The sequence below is a fragment of the Fundulus heteroclitus genome, chromosome 12, assembly GCF_011125445.2.
Source record: "Fundulus heteroclitus isolate FHET01 chromosome 12, MU-UCD_Fhet_4.1, whole genome shotgun sequence".
In the NCBI taxonomy this organism is placed as follows: Eukaryota; Metazoa; Chordata; class Actinopteri; order Cyprinodontiformes; family Fundulidae; genus Fundulus; species Fundulus heteroclitus.
Window position 1 is genome coordinate 46052320 of NC_046372.1, and position 24486 is coordinate 46076805.

The 24486-nt window shown below is 41.5% G+C and overlaps 1 protein-coding gene across 1 annotated transcript in view; it reads right to left on the minus strand.

Annotated features, from left to right (window-relative positions):
• Window positions 1–1005: 1005 nt before the first annotated feature.
• Window positions 1006–24486, minus strand: part of LOC105933655 (TNF receptor-associated factor 2) — a gene marked incomplete at its 5' end in the record, with an annotated part of 51578 nt that continues 28097 nt past the window's right edge. Inside the window, 1 exon segment of the mRNA XM_036144675.1 lies at window positions 1006–1023.

Sequence of the window (24486 nt, forward strand, 5' to 3'; positions counted from 1 at the left end):
TTACGTGCCTCGTGGTTATGTGTGGCACAATAATTTAGAGTTCTAAAAGATTTATTAGAACTATTCTTTTTCCAGAGTGAAACGATTATACCACAAACAGTGATTTATAAAAACAAGAATTTATACAGTTGAAACTAGATATTTACACACAATTTGTGCAAATACATATCACCATTTTCATTCTCTGACCATTTGATTTTATATTCTATTTCCAATTTAACCTTTCCTGTATTTGGAGACGTTTTCAAGGAGGTGTGTCACAGAAAAGCCGGTCTGTTCAACCACAGTGGATCCACGACTTCCAGTGGATAACATTATGTCAAACGTGAGAAAAAGTTTTCTGCCCTTAGTGTCACATTCTGACAGTTAAAGGACTGGCTTCAGGGTTAAGCAAACTAATGAACACGCTTTGTCTGTGTTTGGATTCCAAAACTGGAAAAATGCTGTGTACTCTTTTCACAAACATGACAGCAGCAAAGATCAGAGAGGCTGTGGCTTGTGAACATCTATTCATCCCAAGAGCAGACTTTTGTGCCCCAGCTTGATGGCCAGCTCAAAGTTAAACAGCACAGATGGATGGGACTCGCTAGTTAAGGAGATAACATCCTTCTTTTATCTCATGGGTCAGGGCAAGTCGCTGGATGGTAACGATCCTAAAAAAAAAACTACAATCTTTACAAGTTGGTGGAATTACAAGCACAGGGTTGTCCTGAAATTTACAAGTGGTTCATAAATAGAAACTACATGAGCTATGACACAATCAACAAACTGATTAATTCAGTTGCACATTAAGGACTCTCCCAGGGTATTTCACCAATCCGTGTTGAGTTTTATGCAATATTAGCAGACGAAACTAGCAGTGGAGACATTTCTGTCATGTTTACAGTTTCCATGATTTACCCTGAAGCAGCAAACATGGAGACAGCAGTGTAATGATATAACAGGTTTATTGAAGGTGTGGGTAATGGGAGAGAAGTGAAGTGGGACTGGAGACTGGACAAGTGGGTAGGCTCTGGTCGCAGTCTGTGGAGGACAGAGAGGAAAGGATTGAGCGCCAGCGACAAGCAGGAAGGCAAGATGGTGCAGAGGATGCCAGCAGGGCTGAAGGAGCGGCCATCGACTGAAATGCCAACAAGGCTTTTGGGACTCTGAAGTGATTCTTCAGTGGGTGATCTTCTGGAGGAGCACTGGATGCAAGATTTCAGCGTGGATGTACCTGAGAGACAGAACAAGGAGTTTTAGCCTAGGAGGGTGGGCTAATGCTCCGATGCGTCTCCATCAGCCTTAAATGCTCCTCCTAATTGGCCTTGATAGGAAACACCTGCGTTTAAAACAAAGCGCAATTAGTGGTTCTGTTCCACTGGGTTGGTGGCAGTTATGTCGGTCACGAGGACATTATGGGCCTATTTGACCTGCCTCAGGCAATTTATGTTTGCAAGATACTTAGAAAAAAAAGGAACGTCATCAGAGATGCTCTGGACTTAATTCAAGAAGTTTTCTACTTAGTGTCGAAGCTTTTTACACCCTTTACAGACTCTTTCATGGTGAGAGAGGCTGCTGTGGCTTCCTCTCTTTCTGGGATCGTCAGTGGGCACTGCACTCAGATATACCCACAGCCAGGGTTAAAATTCAGACCAGGAGCTTGGGAAGGCCTTTCATCCAATCACACAACGGATGCAAATGGAACCATAATACTTTTGACACAAATGTTTTTTTTCGCAGTATAAAAACAGTTTTTTTGACAACTAAGACCATGTGTATAGGCATTTAGTGATACAAATAAAAATGATTGCCAGTTTATAAAAAATGACAAACAAGCAACTTATAAAATTCAAAGCAAATATAAAGGAACAAAAACTAAAGCTCTATCCTGCAATTAATCAGCCTTTTCAGCCTATTAGCTAGAAGATGTCAAAAAGCCTTGGTTTGGACTGCAGTCCTCCAATCTCGAGAGGTTTACTATGATTCACTGCAAAGACTTATCACCAACCCACCTCTGCACCTATACCTGCACACTGTTTTCAGGCGGTTCCTGCTCCTTCTCCTCCTCCATCACCTTCTCCAACTCTTTCTCCTGTCCCTCCTCATCTGTCTCTTCCTTGTCCTCCTATGACTGGCATTATTCTGTTCCTCTGCATCAATTCCACGACTATAACAACACGACTAATAACAAAAAAAGCGACAATAATGGACATTGCTCAACTTACTGTATTTCTATTTTTCTTGAGCTTGTAAAAAAGATTGTTAATGTAGGAACACAACAGGAAAACAGGATGACGCTTACATTTATTTATCCTCTGAACACCAACTCTTGAAATGTCCTCCTTTTCCCGCACAGTTAGTATGGATTGACATTTATTTTAAATGATAAAGCAGAGTAATTATTTTTGATGCATATGGTGTAACCTGTGTGCCCTGAACACATCCAAAACTCAAACATAAAACGTGTCCAGTCTGGGATGGGACGATACGGCCATGCAGGGAGTGTTTGCTAACCAGCTGCAGCAACGCTGTGTTGATACTGGCTTGGCTGACCGTTAACACGCTGACCATGGCGCCTCCAGGAGGTCCTAACATTAAAAATCAGCACTAAAAAATGTGACTGTTGGTTAATTGTATGCACAGGCTGCAGACTGTAGACATTTTCTCTAATGGGCTTATTTCATTCTCCTTTCCAGCATCTAAGCTATCTTTACTCGCTCCAGTTTCTTTCTTGCTTTTTATTTTCTTAAATTAGGGGAGGCCGTTTGGATCTTAATGCTAAATATCAGACTGACCCAGTCTGATGTTGTCCTGACTCATCTAACGGCCGGGAGGGCAGCTTCGGGCTCGCACTTTAATGTGGCGGCGTTTTATTATTGGGTGGAGAAACAACATTTCCACCACCGGCCGGTTTGTTTCAGGCCGAACCGGGAATCCTCTCGAACCTCCCTCTGCCCACCCCGCCCCCGCACACAGTTCTCAGTAGGCTATAGTAGAAAGCTGCCCAGACATTGTCATTGTTTGTCTGCCGTTCAAAGCAAAGTGCTAAGTTTAAGACGCGGCAGGATAACTTCTGCTATGATTGTTATTATTTTACAACTTGGAAAGTCAACAAGTCATTCCTATAAAACTAAAAACAGAACAAAAACAGAGTAGTGCTAACGTTTGCCTCGCACTAAACTCAACCCCGCTATATGAAAACACTGAATTATACGCTTTTTGAAGACTGTAGTGGTATTTGTCAGGGCAGAATGTATGTTAAAGACATGATAAAATCATGCACATTTCAGGTGATGTTATCAGTACATTGCACATCTTAAACACGTAGGTTCTGCACATTGCGACTGAATGGCAGAAACTGCTGTTGGAACCACATCTGGCACAGTAAATAGAAAATTGTGGAGAACAATAGGAGAGACGTCAGCCTTAACCTAAACGTTAACCTGATAATGATAATAAAATGTAATTATTTCCCTTACTGCAGTTTAAAAAAGCAGTGTTTAAAAGGATTGGTATTATCAGATTGGGACTACATAAGGCCTGATCAGAATAACTCTATACTGATTATGTGACCTAAACAAAAATGTCAACTACTAAGTTTACTTTCAAAATCATCTAACAATTCACCAAACTAAAACAATTAACTAATAATTGTGAGGAATAAAAATTAAAACACATCTCCTCAAAAATAATCAAGGTGCCACAGCAAACAAGACTATTTCCGATTTGAAATATATCTGAAAAATATCAGCATGCTGTGGCCTTTGATACCAGCAAAATCTGCTTGCAATGGCAAAAATTCTTTATGAGCTTTCCATGGAAAATGTATTAAGGCACAAGGTCAGAGAGAAGGCCACAGTTCTGATGATCAAACAGGATGGAGGAAAGGAAGGAAGTACTTTTGTGTGTTCATACCCTCCTGACTATAACGCAGAGGCAAGAAAAACAAGATGAATGAAGTGAAACACGCAGGAAGCCATGTGGTGAACGCATTTGCATGTCTGGCTGTGTTAAAGCAAGCTGTAGGTTGTCATCGTACTGCATGCTTTGAATTGAAAGAAGAAATGATTGGTACTTTCCTCTTGCTGTGTCGGCTTGGGAAGTGGACACATTCGACTTCCTGGAATGACTGCGAAAAGAACACTGTTCCTATGGTAACGTCTGTGTGGAGAGCAAACTTTTACAACATCAGTCACTTTGAGATTTTCTCTGCTCTTTGATTCGTATGGCAGCTGAGAGCGAGTGGAATATGGCACCTCAGACTTTATCTGGCGCACCCTCAGCAGGAAGGGCTCTTTGGAGGGGGGGTCTCGGGAGGCTGAGTGGGTGTTAAGCGGTAGCATCGGTAAAAACAGGGGGTCGCCCCGCTTTCTGGCTTTGCCTTCTAATCATCTTTTGAACTTGCCATGGGTAATGACCTAATTCTCATTGAGCTTCCCAGCATGCATCTGTGCCTCCCATCTCTATAAATTCACTCATGGCTGCATTCATCCCCTTCCAGAGGATGCCCGGGGAGAGACGGGGAGAAGCGCCACCGACACCCTCTGCTTGGTGATGGCAGCAGGGGAGACGAGTTAGTTCAGGCTGATATGAACTGCTTCATGACCTTCTTCCAGTCAAAGGACGCTGAGCCTGAGTGGCTTCTGTGACTATGAACACCTCATGGACACGCACTAGCAACCTGTCATCTAATATCTAACCCTTCCCTGTCATTGTCTGTGATTTAAAGTGATTTACTCACTAAGAGTCACTGTGACCGAGGTGTCAGATATGTTCTTTGTGGACTATAGGATCTGATGTTTCCTCAGTCATGCAGCGATGTTGGTGATGATCCTGAATGGATAGCAGAGAAATAAATTGTCCGGACTGGAGGCAAGCCCCCACCTCTCACACTCTCTGACATTGGGACTAATTCCCTGTCATCACTGGGGGAAGTGTAATGGACAGCAATCCTCTGGAGCATCCCAAAAAGTAATATTCCCTGTGATGAGACTGTCTTCAAAGAGAAGAAAAACTCTGACACGTCAAATGCCTTCCCTTTCTCAACATTAATCACATTAGGCTTCTCATACTGTAGTTTAGCTTTCTCCAGGGTGCTTTAAGGAAAACACTATCAAGCTCCGCTGACAAAGTGTGTGTCAAATTGATAAAAAGTGCATGTAAAATGGCAATGCTGGTGTACAAAGGGAGCTAGATAATCATAATCCTCTGATAGCAGAAATCCTATTAGCTACGGGTCTGTGACTTACAATAAGAAGGGTCAGATTATAGCTGCGATTCACCCTCAGACGCTGTTCACAGCAGACCAGGCTTCCCCATGCTGCAGAGCTGCGAGGGAAATTCACTGAGATTACTGCACACTTGAGTTAGATAAGCAAAAGGAGCTACACGGTGATGCTAAGACAAAAAAATTACAATCTTTAATCTATACTAAGGTCCAAATGCATAAAAAAAATCAGGTGGCAACTTAGTTGTGGGGCTAACTAGTTTGACTTGACCCACCATGAGGTAGCTAACATGTCACGCAGCAATGCTAATGGTTTTGATATTGCTAGTGGTGTTAATATTTTGGTTTGTGTTTACAAAGTTATGACAGACTTGATTTCAGTCAGTGTTAAAACCATTTTTTATTTGTCCTTTTATTCTTTTTTGTGTGCATAGTTCATTGCGTTTCTTTAATCATAGCAATTTTGCTTGGTAATTCGTGTTAAATTCCAATGGCCTTGTGAAAGAGTTGTTCGTTGAAGTATGTTTAACTTAAAGCTGAATTCATTATGTTAGTAAATACTTGTGTTTTGAATGGAAGTGCTGGAATCATCTCTTTCATCTATTGTCCAAATACCATCACCAAAACAGGCTGGTGTTCACAGGATAATACTTGACAACCCAAAAGTTATTTGAATAAATATTTCATAACAAATGTATTCCATTGCACAACATACCTTACTATCCTTTGTTTATTATGTGGCAGTCACATTGGAGAACACACCAACATCCGCCACACACATTAAACGTTACAGTGTCTAGTAACGGCCATGTGTGCAGTGCAGAACGCCCGTTTTATACCTGCAGGTGCAGATCTTATATATTCTGTACCAAGTGGATTTACAACCATCTTACAGCCACTATGCCAGAAAAGGCTCTTGTGTAACAGAGGCGACTCCCTTGACGGCTGTCCCACACTAGTGATTCCTCTGTAGCCCAGACACACTCAGAGAGCAGAATGTGTGTTAGTAGGAGCTGGCGTCCATTTGCTGTGCGCTGTTCCCTCATCGGCCATAAGAACTGGACCAGATCTGTGGTCCTAGTCTACTTAACCAGCTCCCTTTAGGCCTGGACTAGAAGCAGAGGCCTGCAAACTGGTGTAATGGAATTCATGTAGCAAGCTGATACCGCTGCTTCACCATTATGTAGAACATTGCAACTATCAAAATGGAATCTTAAATTCCCATAAAACTAAGGATAGTTCAGTTTAGGGATGTGGACACATGTTGGTATCAAGCAGTCTGTATATGGTGCTCCCATTCATAGAAGCAGCATCAAGATATAGACTACATCTTTAGATATATAATATAACACCTTATTTTCTTCATCACAAGGTGGCTTGGAAGGGAATAGTTGCGCGTGGAATCTGAGGAATGACCAAGACCTTTGGCTCTGAAGAATGTAGGGTAGATAAAAAATACAAACACGGTCAAAAGGATTTAGAGAAAGCTAATTTTTGTCTGGAAATCTAACAGTTGATGATCAGGTGATGAGTGGTCGTCAGCAGCTCCGTTGTCGAGATGCCAGGCTGTCTGCCTTCTGCCAGACAACTTCTGCCTCCTGTCATCAAGGATTATTCACTGCACCTGCGAGCCCACCTCTCTGATTCCCTACGATCAATCAGCTCATGTCACACATCTGTTTATAGCCCGCTGCAGACAGTCAGAAAGCAGCAGATTATACACAGCTTTTTGGTTCGTAGACATCCAGCGCTTCATGCTTGACGTTGAATTTCCCTGTCCTGCCTTGCCCTTGATGGGTATCTACCAAGCTTCTTTACCCATACTCACAAAGATTCTCAGAGTCTCTCAGAGAGCTTCTATCTCAGCCTAAAAATTCCTGCCCAGCAGTCTTAGCTTAAGAGGGATTCAGACATGGGTGGCGCTAGGGGGTAGCTTGGAGTTGCTATAGCAACATCAAGATTTTTGTTATGAAAACCGAACATACTCTGTAGTAATTTAGTAATGGGTTAATTTTAATTACAAATATAAAGATTGCTCAAATTGATGTGTGAAATTATATTATTTATCCTCAATAAAATTATGTTACATTAACCTTTCGTGGTGCTGAAACTAACTAATTTTCCTCTATAAGAATGAAAAAGTTTATGTTATCTGTATATTAATAATTGTATGATTGTTAAAGAACTTTATGTGCTCATTTCCTCCACTCTTTTGAACAGTTAAGTAGAGGTATCAATAAGTTAGGGGACACAGCACCTGGGAAGGATCAGGTTTGCTATGAAATGGGGAGGCATTTGGGGGAAAATGGAATTAAAACTCTTCTTGGGCATTATAATTTGGTGTTGGAGGAAGGAAGACTTCCCAGAGCATGGAAGGAGGCTGTGATAGTGCCGATAAGAAAACCAGGTGAGGATGCACCTTTGTATTTTATGTTATTTTTTATATTTTTTGATACACTGTTTATATATGTGGAAACACTCTATATACCTTATGCACCTTTTCCTCCTTTTCGCACCTTCTTTGTTTATTAAGCCGATGTGTGACAAGTGAATTTCTCCACTGGGAGATCAATAAAGCCTATCTTAACTTATCTTATCTGTCTCTTCCTGGTAACTATTGACCAAAAGTGTCAAATATATGTAAAGTATTGGAAAGAATGGTGGCTGAGCTACTTCTAAACACCAGAGTGAGTTTAGAAGTAGAGGAATATGGACCCAGTTGTTTGTTTGGAAAATTAAATTAAGAAAGCTTTTAAAACAAAAGAAGTTGTCTTGGCTCTATTTTTTTGATGTTGAGAAGGCTTACAACATGATGCAACATGTTGTTAAAGTTAATAAAGTTAAGGCAAATACGTGTGGGTGGCATATGATCAGGTGGGTCAAAGGTTTTATGTCTGGTAGAAGTATTCAAGTAAAAGTAGGTAAAATCTAGTTGTTTAAGGTAGAAATGGTACACCACAAGAAAGTGTGATCAGTCCTTTAGTTTTTTTCTAGAATGATTAACGATATATTCCCCAACATTTTCCCGCTATGCCTATGTCTTTTGTATGCCGATACACTCACTAGCCACTTTACTAGGTACAAATTAGTAGAGCTACAATTTGGACTCCCTTTTGTTGCAGAACTGAAATGACGCAAATTGCTAGAACAAAAAGGAAGGTTAGAAATCCAGTGATTGGTTGGCAGCCCAGCACATGATCCAAGTCTCCTGCTCCACCTCACCCCAAGTTTGAGGTGATTTGAGCTTTGTGACATGGCACATTATCCTACTGGTCATCAGAAGATGGAGCTGCAGTGGACATGAAGTGGTGGACATGGTCAGCAACAATACACCTTAACTGATGCTCAGTCTACTAATGAGGTGAAGTGGGCCTGGGTGGTTAATAGTCAGTGTATCAACAGGGTGGACTTCACCACGTTACTATTCTCTCACATCATTTCAGAATTTGTTTTTCATTTTAAAAGATAACCTAACCATATTGGAATAAAATCTCAGCGATGTGCCCAGAAGAAGTTGTTGGACAAATGCCTTCAATTCCACATTTAAGTATGCCCATCCTTGTTCCCCCAGGTATGGGAACTGCCTGCAAGTCATTGCATGAGATTAAGGGATTTTATTGTTGGGACATTCCAGTTGCAATTGCATTGCTTATGTAGCAATGATGCACATGTGCAGTTTACATAACTGCAGCCCTATTGTAGTTCAGTTTTGAATGTTTAAATAGCATGTGGCCTCGGGGCTTGTCTGGTGACCAAATTGGGTAGCCTACAGCGTTAAATGTGTAAGAGGGTGATGTGGGAGAACTAACTTCCTACCACATCATGTCTTTCAACCATAGAAACCAAAGCTAGAAATGCAATAGTGTGCTGGCGGTATTAATAAACAAATCTGGGTGTGTTCATGTCCACAAACACTGAAGCATCTTCTAGTTTCCAAGAGGAAGGCAAATTACCATTTTGAAGCATTGTTTTGAAATGGGGGTGGGGGAGACTTGCTCGCATAGAACTAAAAGGGTTTATCTTTTTAACCACAGATAATGTGCCATGGAGCAAATCCCATGAAATCAACTTTAATCTTATGCTGAAAAATCTTGAGCTGCACCATAATATCTCAAGGTTCTAGCAGAGCAAATGTGAGTGGTCAGGGTTCCTTGTTCTCAGTCGTTTCGTCCTTCAAGAGGATTTTAAGTATATGGCCGGAAATTCTGGGACAGCCTAAACTGAGTAATCCTGTTAATGCTTTGTGAGTTGTTACCATGCCAAGGTACAGTGACGGGGAGACAATAGTGGTGCTGTGAGGCAGACATCTGGGTTTCCACCATCCCCACGCCACTACTTGTCCCTGCCCCCACCACGGGCCTTTGTTCCATTTGTAGAGATAGACTCAAGGCTTCCCCGAACCCTCTGACATCACTGCCCAGATGATAGGAAACACAAAGGAGCTGGGAAAAAAGATGTCTTCCATTTATATAAAGTGAACAAGTGAAGTGAGTCAGCTGCTTTGGTTGTTTTTTTTTTTTTGTTGTTTGTTTTTTTTTGTTATAAACCCTTGAGTCATTTTCTGAATTGACAAAAGGGAACAGGAGAAATGTAGATATTAAACAAGAGATTTACAGCTTACAAGGTTTTTATACAGAAATGTGGGCATTTATACTTACATGCAACTTAAAAAGGCTGTATTATAGGCAGTTAAACAAACAGCTAGGTATTGTGCATAACAGAGGATAATACCTGACCTCAACTTTTCTTCCAAAGAGGTTTCATAACATTCACAGCTACAGACATGATCAATAAATCAGATATTCTATGATGTCAATCTATGATGGAATTCCCAGACACACTCCACATTTCCAAGGCAAGGTCCTATCAAGCCTAGTGTATGTTTTCTTTGATTTACGCCAGTATATATTACCAGTTTATATTACACGTGTGTTTTTCATATACGTACCGACATAGAAATACTGTCTGGTACTGTATTGCGGGCATGCGTTCTCAAACGGAAAGTGTTTTGCTCTTACTACTTTTCTATCATAGTTAAACAGGACGATTTACACATATTGTTCTGTTAATGTGCTACCAATATAGCAATAATTAATCTTACTGGGATTTTGTGTTAAACATAGAAAGAGAATAAAACTTGGTTTTCAATTTTATTTTACAGATAATCTTAAAAGTGTGGCACATGTTTTTTTGTTTTTTTTGTTTTTTTTTATTCAGCCTCCTGTCTTTCCCTCACTGCCGCTGTTTAAACCATTCACCAGCATCTTGTACACCTTTCCTGTCATTCTTTTTCGCTCTCCCCGTTGCTCTGGACGGTTGACCCGAGGGTACCTCTGCTCCCTGTAACCTCACGGTTTATGTTTGTACATCTGGCTGGGTTCATTTCATTGGCTATCATAACAGTGGCAGTAGATCTTGATCTTGACTAGCTCTGCCCTGACTTTTCCAAGCATCCCACGTCATTACTTTTCAAGATTTTTCCCAGCAGGCTTAGAGAAAATCCATGTGTAAGCAGCCAGCTGTGAAGGTATCTGGCTTTTACAGCACTGCTCTAAAACTCAATGGCGGACTTGGTGAGAGAGTGGCGCTGACGGATTGGATTGCAGACTACAGGGCAGACATCAAGCACTCCTCCTCCTCTCTCCCAGCTTGCTGGCTTGACCTCTGCGGCAATAAGAGAACACCTGGCTTCATTCTCCACAGCCAGGGTTGGACATCTATCCGTTCATTAGCAGCTTCACCCAGATCCAGCGGGAACAATTAGGGCAACAACTCAAGCCCCGTTCCCAGCGGACAAGCCGGGACTGGATTCTGTTACACTGGGTGGAAAAGAGGTTGTAGAAGTCGCAGGTGAGCTCTATTGCCTTCTGGTTCCTCTCAGTGGAGCGGGGGGATTCAATTTTGATTAATGGCAGCCATTAAACTGATTAAAACAGGTGAACATCTAATGAATCCATCAGCGTATGGAGGGAGACTCTTGAAGTCGTTCCATTGCCTGACACCATTAATTTGATGGCATAAATCACTGTAAAAAAGCTCACGTTAGGCTTTAGTCTCGTAAAATCTCACTGATGGTTGAAGAATGCGATCAGACCCAATTATCTCTGCTAACAGGACTTACTTATCTGTAATAATTGCCATATGTTAACTTAACTGTGTCTGACGAGAGTTCTGTTGAGATGCCAAGCAGTTCAATTATTGGATATGCAAGCTGTATTGTAGGAAAATTATGTTGTTGTTTTTTTTATAATTGTCAACTGCAATATTTTCATCTGTTTTTTAGGCTAAAGGCAGAATCATGGAAAACTTGACTGCTCTCAGCCCACAGAGAGGATGAACATGGTCCCTCTGAGGAAAATATCCCCACCTGAGGAGGACTGTAGCACAGATCAGGATCAGTCAGTGCTGCTGTGTGTGTGTGTGTGTGTGTGTGTGTGTGTGTGTGTGTGTGTGTGTGTGTGTGTGTGTGTGTGTGTGTGTGTGTGTGTGTGTGTGTGTGTGTGTGTGTGTGTGTGTGTGTTTGCATTCACTGCATGCGATCTCCTTCCCAGACTATAGGTCGGTTACAGGTCACTACTCACAGCCTCTGCCAGAGGAAGCAGGAGATCAGGAGCTCCCTCTCAATCACTGGACACCTCACCGGGGTCATTCTGAAGTTAAACAGTGATACAGCTCAGCGGTGGCTAGAAAAGCAAAAATCTGTGCTCAACAATAGCTCCCCTTTGATATATGCTAAGTGAAAAGTATTCATCCAAAAGATGACTCAAGTACGATTAAAAAATTATGAGGTAGGAAAGCCAATAAAGTACTAACAAACAGTTTTATCATAGCATCTGATTTCAGTTATGAAAAGGATGTAACCAGACCGACTAAAACATAAAGTTGTGTGTAAATTCTAGTACTTTAAAGAATAATTAAACAAATAGTACAAATAACGTGATTAAAAATAACAAATTCATGCCAAAGAAAGATACATGTTTTACAACATAAAGCCTCTGAAACCAGTACTTAAGGTAGCTAATGTGTATAGGTACATAGGAGCAGTGCAAAGTTTTACTTCCAGACACTTTACTGCGTATTCACTTGACTGCTGAATGGAATGGTAAAGCAGGCTGAGAGAGAAAACCACCATTGGAACAAGAAGTTTCACTTTGCCACAAACTGAGTGATGTGTCTCTTTGGTGCATTTAATTAAGAGCCGTGTTACTTCAAAATATTACTTAAGTAGATAAAAAGTAGATTTTTTTCTCTCCAAAAAGTTACTTAAATAAATTTAAACCTAGATAATACCCACCTAGAATTTACCATGAACCCAGAAATCAACAAAGCCCAGCCCACATTGCTTGTTGGTAGCTTCAGCCGGGCTCACGTGCTACGGTCCGGGTTATAGTCCTGATCCAGCTCCGGGTTGCTGCGCACCCCCAACCAACACTCCTAAGGGCACGCTCCTAAGGAAATAGTGGCCGGGGCGGCTCCGGGTGCAGAAAGGGCGCTGATGAAAACAGAAGTTCATGTGGTCCTTTCTGTTGCTGTCCCTCATAAATTCAATTAAAACACACCTATGCTTTTATGGGGGCAAAACTCGCTATCTGTGTGCACAAATATCCTGTTTCAATTCAATTCAATTCAATTTTATTTATATAGCGCCAAATCATGAAACATGTCATCTCAAGGCACTTTACAAAATCAAGTTCAATCATATTATACAGATTGGTCAAAAATGTCCTATATAAGGAAACCAGTTGATTGCTTCAAAGTCCCGACAAGCAGCATTCACTCCTGAAGAAGCGTAGAGCCACAGGGAGAGTCATCTGCATTGTACATGGCTTTGCTGCAATCCCTCATACTGAGCAAGCATGAAGCAACAGTGGGAAGAAAAACTCCCCATTAACGGGAAGGAAAACCTCCAGCAGAACCGGGCTCAGTATGAACGGTCATCTGCCTCGACCGACTGGGGGTTACAGAAGACAGAGCAGAGACACAACAAGAGAGACAAAAAGCACAGAAGCACACATTGATCTAGTAATCTGTTCTACATTAGATGGTAGTAGCGGGTGAGCCGTCTTCTCTGAATGATGTCACAGTTAACAGAACGCCAGACCAGGTGTACCTACTATGAAGAAAAAGAGAGAGAGCAAAAAGTTAAAAGCTGAAATGACAACAGTCATTTCAATGTAATACAATGCAAAACTGGAGAACAGTAGACTGAAGAACAGTAGAACTCAGTAGAGTGAGAAAATTAGACCCTGATGTCCTCCAGCAGCCTAGGCCTATCACAGCACAACTATAGAGATAGCTCAGGGTATGAGCCACTCTAACTATAAGCTTTGTCAAAAAGGAAAGTTGTAAGATTAGTCCTAAAAGTAGACAGGGTGTCTGCCTCACGGACCAAAACTGGGAGTTGGTTCCACAGGAGAGGAGCCTGATAGCTAAAGAATCTGCCTCCCATTCTACTTTTAGAGACTCTAGGAACCACCAGCAGACCTGCAGTCTGAGAGCGAAGTGCTCTGTTAGGAACATACGGGGTAATCAGAGCTCTGATATATGATGGAGCTTGATTATAGACCCCTTGCAACCACGTGACTCCGTTACCCAGAATCCCTTGCGTGGCGGCCATATTGGTTGGCACGCCATTTGACAAAATGACGAGTTCTCCAGGTATTTTTCTTCTTTAGATAACGTATCACAAGATCGTTTTAAGAGTAAGTTGATGGTTGATGGTATCAGATTGCCAGATCCACACAGCAAAAGCCTGAAGGGACGGAGCGAGTCTGTGAAATGCTGGCCAATGGTTCCGTACCGCGACACAGCTGCTTTATAAACACGCAGGCCAGTACAGACAAGAGAGCATGAAAGCCATGAAACCACTGGACGGCTGCAATTATTTTATATCAGGAAAAAGGCTCCAGCAACGCCCGCGACGCCATGAGGGATTAAGCGGGTCAGAAAATGGATGGATGGATGTTCAGACATGTTTGTGTAACAGCACAAAGCAGAGAGGAAGACCCGCCCGGTAGGTTAAAAAAACAATCACTCACTACGGATTATTTTGGTGTTTTTGTCTTGTTAAAATGGGTGGGGGTGTCGGCGACATTGCAGCGTAAACACAGACATACTAGCTCCCGTGAACGGGCGGAGGGGAGGTGGCGATCGTTACACTGGCCGGAGAGCCGCCGCTGTCTGAAGCAGCAGGAAGCGGGTGCAGCAACAGCGGCTCTCCGGCCCGTGTAGCGATCGCTATAGCAGCCGCCGTAGCCGCCGCTGTCTGCTACTTCAGACAGCGGCGGCTCTCCGGCCTGTGTTACGATCGTTACACGGGCCGCCGCTGTCTTAAGCAGCAGACAGCGGCGCTACACGGGCCGGAGAAGCGGCCCGTGTAGCGCCGCTGTCTGGAGCAGGCTTCTGCTCCAGACAGCGGCGGCTACGGCAGCAACAGCGGCTTCTCCGGGCCGTGTAGGGATCGCTACCTCCCCTCCGCCGCTATTTAAGTAGAACAATGAATAGAGCAGAATTAAGTTGTATTTACCGGAGATGAAGTGCAGACTGCAAATTCTCTCGTAGTATGATGCGCCCCCCCCCCCCCCCCCCCCCCCCTCCAGTCCATTGGGAGTGTCTGCCTGCGCTCTTTTCATTGAAAATATCCATTTCTTTCTTCGTCCTTTCTCCTTCGGTAAACGACAGAAACGTACATCCAACGATTTGGAATGCCTCTGTGTGCAACCGGGAGCACAACAAGTCGTAGGCATTGTTTAGATTCCAAAAATAAACTAACTAAAAGTACGCTCTAAATCACCCGTTTTGTCATGTAGTAGACGGGCTGTCAGGCTAGCCTGCCCACCAAGATGGAGGCGCGCACCCCCGATCACGTGACTGTGACGTCAGATGCAAGGGGTCTATTAAGGGCTTTATACGTTAGAAGAAGAATTTTAAATTCTATTCTTGATTTAACAGGAAGCCAATGAAGGGAAGCTAAAATTTGAGAAATATGATCCCTCTTGTTGATTTTCATCAGAACTCTTGCTGCAGCATTTTGGATCAGCTGAAGACTTCGAACTGCATTTTGTGGACTTCCTGATAGTAAAGAATTACAATAGTCCAGCCATGAAGTAACAAATGCATGGACTAGTTTTTCAGCATCACTCCTGGACAGAATATTTCTAATTTTGGCGATATTCCGGAGGTGAAAAAAGGAAACTCTGGAAACCTGTTTAATATGGGATTTAAATGACATGTCTTGGTCGAAAACAACACCAAGATTTTTAACTTTATTACCAGAGGCCAACTTTATTCACCCTCCAAAAGCCCCTCTGTTTCCTCGTCTGTCTGTGTTGTCATTTTGTTTACACTAGTCCAGTTAACATACGTTGGTGCGGTGATTTTATTCTGAAATTCACAGGAACTTTATGCTGTCTAGCACCTGATTTTTCCTATTTGGCTAGTGAAATTCAGGAGCTTGATCTAGGAAACGCTGTGGCGTCCCGTCAAACTTCCTTCTTGCAGTATTTTTTTGCGGTGCCGTACGGCCTCGGTAACCGGAGCTGCAGCCGACCGTGGCTGATGTGAGTGGAAACATTGATTTTTAATTATCTGGGACCCTTGCGGGACTGGAACCGTATGCGCACCGTATTCAGTGAGCCCGGCGTTAAGCTGTCCCACAGCCAGAGAGCAAGCTTGTTTTCTGTTGAGTAAAAGCTCTCTGTTGTTCACCAACCTTCTTATTTCAAAGAAAGAGAAAGTGTCTCTCAAACTTTTCAAAAGTTCAATCACAATAAATACATATTTTTACCAAGTAGGAAATTCAGGTTTTCCACCAACCCTCCCCTCACAATCCAATATAGCTGCTTTGCAAACATAAATTTGTGAACCACAGGTACTAGAAAAATGCTCCCTTTAACCAAGAAGGCCACAAATACCAAAGCGAAGCACTCAAAGTTGGTACTAATGGAAAAGGGGCATAAGATATGGGTTAAATAGAGGACAAATGTCAATGGAATGTATGTTGTAATGACAAATAAAGATCAAAATTTTTATTAATAATTATCCCATTGCATGATACTTGGATGACCAAGCGTTACAATGTACTGCTTGAATTCAGTTTATTATGGAGTTTAAGCGGAAATTCAGTCTGAAGAAACTTTATTGCCTACCTCTATCCAGTCTCTCCTGTGGTGCCTACCATCATTAGCCCAATATGTAATTGTTAAAAGGGAAAATAGGTACTTAAGTTACAGGCGGTAGTTTAACAAAGTCATTAGTTGATGAATGGAAGAAAAAAAAAGGCTGGCAATGAAAATGTTGACAAAACATTGCTAAAATAACTTTTAACTTTGAAGACAAAAAAGTAGCAAAGCATCTTTTCATGTGCAGTTTTTCACTAAATCAACAGTAAACCTCATTGAAAAAAATGACAATTGCAAAAGAAACAAAGACATGAGAATTGATCCCATGTTCAGCCTGTTACATCTGCCCTGATTCAAAAATGATTTACTCTGAACTGCAGTGTTAAAGTCTGTTCATCTAAAATAATTAGCAGGATTTCTGCAAACTTTTAGGATCTTTGGTTTTAATGAGCTCCTCTATTTGAATCTTCCTCAGGAAAGCAAAACTTGCCATGATCACATTGCTCAGTTTACACCGCCCATTGTTGCATCATACTTTATTTGTTTCATTTTAATCTCACTTAAATCTATTCTCTTTGATAATTTTCCTCACTGATAGGTAAAACACAATTACCTTGTGTGGAAGTATATACAATTTTTTTTTCAGAGTTTTAATTTCTTCTCTTACTTATCGCAATTAAGTTTGTTTGTTTTTTTTTGGAAATAAAGAGAAACACACTGACAAATCCTGTATTATTGTTAATTTCCACATTGGAGGCACCACACAGCATTGGTGCCCAGAGCCCACAAATAGCTAGCACCGCCCCTGATCTTACCGAAGCGTTTGTGCAGCACAAGGTTTCCTGTTGGCCGGTCTGGTTCAATTCTTCAAGTCCGACCTCCTTTTTCTTGTGTAGTGACGGACTTCAGAGTTATCATTCAACTCTGCTCCAGTTCTGGTCCTCTTTGAACCCTCTTGGAGCCAGGTAAACATCACAGTTGTGATCATGTTCCTCCGCCTTTCCTCTCTCATGTGAAGCGCCTACATCTACTTAAATGTAGGGCCAGCATTGTGCGCCAAGGCAATGGGTTTCTTTCTTATGAGGCAATTATGTTTTTAATCAATAAATAGGCTACAAGCTGCAAACTGTGGAGTGGTCGGTGGGTAGAAGTCACGCTACACGCCACATGCTAAAAAAAAGTCCCATTATGCTGAGGGTTAAAATTTAGAAGTGCCGGTACTGTGTACCGCTCCTCTGGACCAGCACTGGCTGGGGTAGCAGCATCAGAGCAACTGACTTAAAGAAGCTCAGCAATCTAATAAATGATTCCACCTCTGTTCTGGGGATCCATCTACAGTAGACCTCTAGAGATGACTTTGCAAAGAAGGATTCTTCATAAAATGAAGAACATTATGGACAGCCCGCAAGTCTCAGCAGAAGTTGTTTAAAGTTGGAAAATGACTCATTTTCCTCCACACACATTTCATATGAAGCCTGGGGGGTCTGATGGCTCACCTATGCCGACACCCTGTCTGCTTGTTCATGACTCCCCACTGAGGTGCAAACCTCTACTTGAACAGTTTATTATTGTGACTTAACCCCCTGCAACTCATTTGTACCAATCACCGCTGAATTCTGCCCTATAAATTCCAGCAGAGTGATGTGTCCCACTGGGGAGGTTGCCTGATGTAATCTCAGAGCTGACAGGGTATGGTTAAAACTAACAAACATAATGTTAGGAATGTTCTGTGGACTTGATATTTAGAGACTCTAAAATGGGCTGAACTAAAAAAAAAAAACTCTTGAGTCTCTGATCCCTGAAGGTCTATTCATGGACGTTTTCATAGAAAGGAGTCTTTATGCTCAAACCACAGTGTCGACCTCTCTTTCCAGTGGTATGCCACAAAAAAATCATTTATCATCAGCAAGAGCTGGGCTGAACCACAATTCCAACTCTTAGTACATTTATGTAATGCAGTGTCGTGTGTCTCCTCTTTGATTTCATTGACACAAGAATCAGTCCCACTCCAAAACTGGGAACATTGTGAACTGACTGAGATTAGAATTAGTCTCCAATGACTTCATGGCTTTGCTTTAAAATCACAAAACAGCTGATGAGTTATTTTTTTCACATAGCTGATAAAACCCTGAAACAGGCTAATCATGCTAAAATAACATATTCATTTATTATATTAAAATATCAGGTAATCTTTGTTTATGCCATCAAAGCAAAGGGGATTGTTAAGGTAGCAATTTAGCTAAAACATTAAGTGTAAGAACTGCTTTTTTTTTTACAACAGCAACCGCAGTTAGATAGTACCACAGTCCAGAAACATGACTGTTAGATTAATTGGTTACTCTAAATTTCCCTTTGGTGTGAGTGTGCGCTCGCATGGTGGTTTGTCCTGTATGTCTCTGCGTTGCCCTGTGATAACATCCTGTCCAGGTGTACCCCACCTCTCACCCATGGACCGCTGGAGATGGTATCAGCCCCCTGCATGGAGAAGGGGGGATGGGAAATGGGTGGATAGTACATCAGACCAACAAAAAAAAAAAAAAACACAAAAATGTGGCCTTAATGTAAAGTATGTTTAGTACCTGCTTAAAGGTTGTTATTTTTAAAAGGTACTTTTCATCAGACAAACGAGCCTCGTCAGAACGCAGATCCCAGTTTACCGACTATGACCCTCCTGCCATCAGCCTGGTAGGTTTTAATTTGGAAGGCCACCAAAGCACCTCTGCATTCACAGGATTTCCAAAGCCTGTCTGTTACATCTTTCTGCTGACGCTGCACTGTGTGTGCGCTGCCTCTTTCGTCCACCACTACAGTGGAATCCCCCACCTATGGCTACCCAGGGACTCTCTGGAATGACTGCCGTTTATGGGGTTGGACCCCATAAATCAATTTCACCACAAGAGTCGGTGTCGGTGATCTTTTAATGACAGAAATAAACCTCCACAGGGAAGTAGTGTTCCTATCTGAAATTAGCAGCTTTTCCCCAATTTAACTGGCAACTGCCTCTAGACTACACTGTGTTAGAATCCAAGAAGGCTGTCCTCAAAGCTGCATACCTGCAAAGCTGCATACCTGTAAATTCATCTGTATTAAAGTAGGACGGCACTTTTCTGTTGGTTTGTGGAAACATGGCTAATTAGAAACTGCTATAAGTATGATACTGGCCACATGTAACTTGGGTGCATTATTAAATTACTGTACTGTATGATAAGTTTGAGAAAACAATTATTTTTCTTCACCTTTCCCATAACACCTTTGGAATCCTCCCAATGTTCTGTTTTCCACCCTTGTGTTGTCAGGTATCCTCTTTCCATGTGCGGATCTAGCTTCTTAACTGCAGTTACAACAAATAATAACTGTTATTACCAGTCTGCCACATAGCTGTGCCATGTAAACCATAAGGAAGATCCAGATGCTCGTAGCGCACTACTCTTTGAACATGAACCATCAAAGGCTCGGAGGAGGCGCTGAAATGCAAGGCTCCACTCTATCATATGATCAACAGGAAAAACAGATACATTTTTTAAAAGCACACCTGCACTGTTGAGGGGTAAAAGTTCACTAAGTACTGATGGCATTTCAAACCACTGACCACCCTAAACTGGTTGAAAGAACACATCTCAAACAGCTATTTAAACTGGAGGTGCAAAGTCAGCGCAGTGATTTAGAGGCAGGGCGCTGAAAGAGAACCAGTCTATACTAATTTGAAACTCCTTAGTCTATAATTATTTTATTGCATAATAGAGTATACCTCTCTTTCTGATTCCCTATGATATAAAAATGTCCTGTGACCTTTTGTACCACAAATGTATGGTTACGTATTAAAATAAAAATGAAAAAGAAGTGTCTTAGTTTTGCTTTTGCTAATATTTTAGTAACCTTTAATGTTTTAGATGGTCTAAAACATTGTGTGACATATTTTAGTACTTTTCTGGAGCTGCTGCCATCTTGCCCAGTACACCCATGTAAATTAGTTTTTAATATCAATGACTCTTTCTAGGTATACAGCCTAAAGTAAAAAATCTAAGTAAAACATAAGGTTTTACAAGCAACAACTTTGAGCACTTTTTTCTCTCATTCTAAATGTATAACTCATTTCAACCAGCCCATCAATCCGGGACACTGGGATTATCTCCAGCCAAGCTCTCCAGAGTCCTGCTATTGACCTGATTTGTTGGATTCAGGTGTGTTGAAGCAGAATAGCTACAGAACACCAGCCGTCAAAGACTGGAGGTTTAGACTCCACTCCAAAGGGGTGGATAGTTTTTATTTTTTGATATGGGGTGATGTTCTGTTGAGAAGTTTAGTTTATCGGTAGTAGACGACTTTCCAGCGCACTAAAAGTTGTAAAAAAAAAACTAAGGATTAGTTGGGGCTGCAAAGTGGTGAAGTTGCATTACATCAAAAAGGTCTGGGATTCTTTCTGCATGGAGTTTGCATGTTCTCCTTGTGCATGTGTGGGTTTGCTCCAGGTATTCCAGCTTCCTCCCACAATCCAAACGTGATTGGTTAATTGATCTCTCCAAACTGTGTGTGTGTGCATGATTGTTTGTCCTGGGTTCCCCTGTGATAGACTGGCGACCTGTTCAAGGTGTACCCTGCCTCTCGTCCAAATACCACTGGAGATAGACACCAGCCGCCTGCATGGATAAACTGGTATATATGATGGATGGATGGACAGATTAGCTGTTCCCACAAGTTAAAACTAAGTGCTGACAGATTTCTCCCATCTTAACACAACTTTAGTCTCAAATATGTCTTATTGGATGAAACAAATGACCTGTCCAGGGTGTACCCCGCCTCTCGCCCATTGAACGCTGGAGATAGGCACCAGCACCCCCCGCGACCCCATGAGGGATAAAGCGGTTTGGAAAATGGATGGATGGATGGATGAAACAAATGTTAAAGGAGCAATAAGTAAGTAATTTACTGCAAAATTAACGAAATTCATTCTCATTTGTCACCTGGAATGGAAGTAACATTCCCTATAAACAATCTGTCCTCTCCATCAACAATGTTTAAGTCAAGTTTTCTCCTTTCAAACCTAGAGGTACTGTCTGGAACGACTTCAGTTCAGAGTCTTGCCCGTGTTTACTTCCTGGTTCTTGAGCCAATCATATGAAAGTTCCAAGGGTTCCCAGAACAGAGTGCAACATTTGGCATTTTATTTTGGCAAAAAGCAGCAGCCTGCAAATATGGAAGCCAGTAAGAGAAGCAGACAAGAAGTAGAACAGAATACAACATCATATACGTATCCTGTGGAAATGCAGTGGGGTTTCACAGCAGCAACGGACCGTTTAGAAACGGCATCTTAGACTGTTGTCAGTGGCAAGCTGTTGTACCGGTTGAGACACTAGGTGTTATTATTACTTATTGCTTTTAAAAACTGTCAAGCCCCCATAATTTTTACCAGCCATTCCAAACATTTAAAGCACATTTAAAACCTTTAAAACACCATATTTAGGTTCAGGCATTTTAAAGGATATTGAGCACCTGTGAGATCCCTGGAGTAAAATATTTACTTTAGCTAACCTTTTTCCAGTTCTTTCTATTTTTTCAATGAAGACGCAAGAACAAACGTAAAACCTAAATGATGTTAGGTGCAACTCTTAAATTCTTAAAATACAAGGAGGCTGTTAAGAATCTGTCGCCAAATGAAATACATTTTGTCACAATAAGCAAATTCTTGACAACAAATAAACTGATTGTGTTATGGGGATTAAAGTAATTTAAAGTGGCTGATAAGTAGCAGCACAACCACGCTAAAGTAAAAAAAAAAAAATGTTCACTGCTATAATCATTACTGTGGTCTCCAACCAAGAATTGTCAGTAGAAAAGAAAAACAGTCAAGGCTTCATTAGAAAAATGGCTGGTTTAAACCTCCCTGTGAATAAAGGCAGCAGTGTGGGATGGATGGAAGTTTGATCCAATGTCCTGCTTCATCAAAAGCATCTATCTTAATTTTTCAAAGAGGTCCCACACATCTGCAGGATATTAGCCACTCCATAGAAGCCATTGAGGGCCCACAGTCGAAGGGTCCCTTCATTATTAGATGACTTAAGCCTCTGAACTTGATTTATACGCCACATATCCTCAAGTTCATTTCACAGAACAGCCACATCTTTGAATCAGTCCATTCAGAGCTAAGCCAAGCTCATAAACTGAAGGTTTGGTAGAACACGACCTAATGAGAGCCATGCAGGCATATTTGCTGCTATAATTTCAGCTTTTTTATAGGTAGATTGAGAGCTCCCTGAAACGGCGCTCAGAGGGACAACCCCAAGCCCATCTATCAGTGAGGGCACGAGGCCTCAAAAGAAAACAGTAGCCGCTGACAAGTAAAACAGCGTCCCGATGAGGGGCCCCGGTGCTTCGCAGGGTATGACTTCCAGCAATGAAAACAGAGCCTTGTGTAAAGCCAGACCATCAAGAGACAGACAGGCTGAAGCCTCTCGGAAGCCGACCGCACAGTGATCTGGACCCCGAGAAGAATGGAGGCTTTGTGAGAACATCGCTGTCAGAACAGCAATAGCCTGGAAAGAATACACATCATGGATTTAACAAAAAAAAAGGTGCTTTAGAAGAAAGACATTTGTCTGTTGAGATAGAGGAATATATGACGTATATGACTATTGCATGATAACTGTACCAAGCAAATTTATATTACTCCACTAACATTTTTTGATTGCATCCTTTTAAAGGTTAGGTTTTTAACACATTGCATTTTCCTTCATCTCTCCAGAGAAGTCCTCCAGCTTTGCTTATGCAGAAGGATTCTGGGTAAAATCAAACTCTCATGCTTAAGGTTTTCCGCCTATTGTTAGCAACCAGCTCTTCCCGGCAGAGCAGTCAGCTGTCAGGATGCTTCAGACTGTGATGATACAGAGAAACTGCAGCATCTTGTCTAACATGATCGTAGACAAAGCTTTATCTTAAAAAGGATGTGCTTATAATTTTACAAAGAGCAGCTATATATTGCAAACAGTGGTTTACTTGAGGTATCTGTAAAGGGAGTGAATGCAACTGCCTGTGACAGATTTGTATTTGTAAAAATAATAATAATAAACCTTGTACTATTTTCCATCCATTTGGCAATATTTTGCTACATTGTTTTAATCCTAATGGAATATATTGGTATTTGTGGTTATAACCCAACTAAAAGTGAAAGAGCTTAAGTTTTGGGATTACTTTATAAAAAGGTTGTTACAGGAACTTTTTGTTGTGAAAATGTGTTTCATATTTAAAACTACTTTGGTAGTTTTACAGTTTTTCTTTCATTGTTCTGATCTTCGCCAACAGAATGTATGTTCTTGTACTGACAGAATCCAAATTTCTGGGGGGAAATATAGCATGATTGGTAGTCCAGAATACAAAATCACATCCACCTAACTGAGGAGAAACTGAACACACACACACACATCCTTTCTGAAAGAAAGGGTGTGTGTGTGTGTGTGTGTGTGTGTGTGTGTGTGTGTGTGTGTGTGTGTGTGTGTGGCATACGTTAGAAAGGAGAAAATTCAGATTGCTGCTCATTTTGGCCTAAGGGGAGCTGCTTTTTTGACAGAAACTTGAGTGTTGATTCTTATCTTGGAGATCTGTTGCGTTAAAAAACAAAACTGCAAAAACAAACTATTTAAAACTTGCTCAAAGCATTTATTTATCCACACATTTTCTTATCTCATCTCACCAGTCCATCGTCACAGCGCCTATTTACTCATATACCTATACTTTTACTGTATTTTAAAGGGGTCATCTCATTCTGAAGCAAAGACATCTAAATGCAATTATATGTGAAACTGTGAGCCCAAATAAATTGGAACCTTGTTTTTTTTCTTCCATTTTCCCATTTCGTAGTAATAATAAAATTAATGGCCTAATGCAGGCTGAGTGTGTACAATGAGCCCCTCCTGATGTTCACAGTAAACATGATAATTAGCAGACGCGGAGTTAATATCATAGCAGTTTTAATGAGCTGGAACAGCAAAGATTTCAAATATAAATCTGTTTTTTTTATTGCATCTCTACAGCCTTTTGTGTCAAGCTATTTTAACGTTGCTGTAAACTAGGTCCCAGTTCTCAGCTTCAAGACAGTCTGACCTGGAGGATTGGAACGTCACCAGTGTGTTGATGAGGTGAGGATATGAAATCGTCTCTATATTT